The following is a 1,843-nucleotide window of genomic DNA, read 5'->3' as shown; positions in this document are numbered from 1 at the left end:
ACAATAATCTTAACGGTTTTCTTTTCTTTTTTTTTTTGATTTCTGGTCCACGACCGATACAAAAAAAAAATAAGCGAAATGCTATTATTATTATTATTATTATTATTATTATTATTATTATTATTATTATTTAAAAAGAAAATGAAAGTTTTTCGTTTTTTTCTTTCTTTTCTTCGGTTTGTTCTTACGAGAATAAAAAAAAAAAAAAATTTTTTGTTGTTGTTGTTATCGTTTGTTTGTTTGTTTGATGAGAAAAAATTTTTTTTTGGACGCGTTCAAAAGAGTTCGTAGAAAGTTGACCGTTTAATAAATAATTAAATAAAAACAAACGATTTGGGATTCCCCAAACACTTTCCCCCCCTCTCATACGCTTCCCCACAAAATTGGTGGAAGAAGAAAAACTCGATTGTGAAATTTTTTTTAAAAAAAAAAATTAACAATAAAATTTATGCGTGACTCACTTGACCTTAAGCAAGTTTTTACCAAAAAAATTTTGAGAAACGAAAAAAAATAATAAAAATGGCGGAAAACAAAATTAATTGCACTTTTTTCTTTTTTTTTTTTTTTTTCGTTGTTTTAATTGAAATTTTTTAAACTTCCTTAAAATAATAATAATAATAATGAATGAATAAAAAATTATTTATTTCCTTATTATTATTAATAATATTACGATTTTATTTTCGGAAGTGGAAATAAATAAATAAATAAATAAATCTGCCACGATAAAATTCTGCCACGACAATTTTTATTTCGGCTAAAAAAAAAAATTCGTTTTTCGTGCGTTAAAAATTTTACCGTTTCGCGGATTATTCGACGCCATAATTTTTTTTTTTTAGTTACACGTGACGAAAACGTTATGTACGACAATTTCCGGTTTAGAAAATTTATTATTATTATTATTTCGTTACAATCTTCCCATTCTTGTCGCAAACGTAACCGTAAACCGTGTATGGTCATTGTTTCGTTTCCGGTTTGTCGTCGGAAATGTATAAACATATATTTTTTTAATAACTGTTTATCAGTAGTATCATTATTATTATTATTATTACAACTACTAGTACGATTATAATCATTATTATTATTATTATTATTATTATTATTATTATTATTTAAAAGTCGCATCGCATCCTCGATTTCTTAATAATAATAATAATAATAATAATTTAATTTCGTGCAATTAATCAACGTCAAAACGTTTTTGCCCCGACGGAATTGCGCAAAAGAGAAAAAAAAACCGCGAAAACGTTTTTACCCAAAAAAAATTTGCGAAATTTTTTTTAAATAGAATTTTTCGTCTGCTTCGTCGTTTTTTATTTATTTTTTATCGGAAGTTAAGTTTAATTAATTTATGTAACTCGTTAAATAATTATAAAATAATGAGTGTAATAAAACTTGCTTTTATCAAACCTGACCAATTTTTTTTTTTTTTTTTTTTTTTGCATTAAACGAACGACACAATTAAATCAGGTTCCCCAGCGATAAAAAAAAAAAAAAAAAAAACTTGTAATGACGACAACAATGACCAACACCAAAAAAAAAAAAATTATCACGCGAGTTAGTGATTAAAAAAATTTATTATTATTATTATTATTAAAATTAAATAGATTATAAAAATAATAATAATCTATTGACACGACGTGAACAAATATCATCAGGTACAAATAACAACCTGAATAAGTTTGCGTGCAACGATTAAAAAAAAAAAAAAAATCTTGTGTGTTTTCAATATTTAATACAACAACAACAACCTGTTTTTGTTTGTTTGTTTGTTTTTATAAATTGATTTTTATTTAAAAAAAAAAAAAAATTGTGATTTTTTAATGATGATTATAGCGTGGTATAT

This window comes from Pediculus humanus, genomic scaffold, assembly GCF_000006295.1.
Source record: "Pediculus humanus corporis 1103172108194 genomic scaffold, whole genome shotgun sequence".
Lineage (NCBI taxonomy): Eukaryota > Metazoa > Arthropoda > Insecta > Psocodea > Pediculidae > Pediculus > Pediculus humanus.
This window is presented reverse-complemented; position numbering follows the sequence as displayed.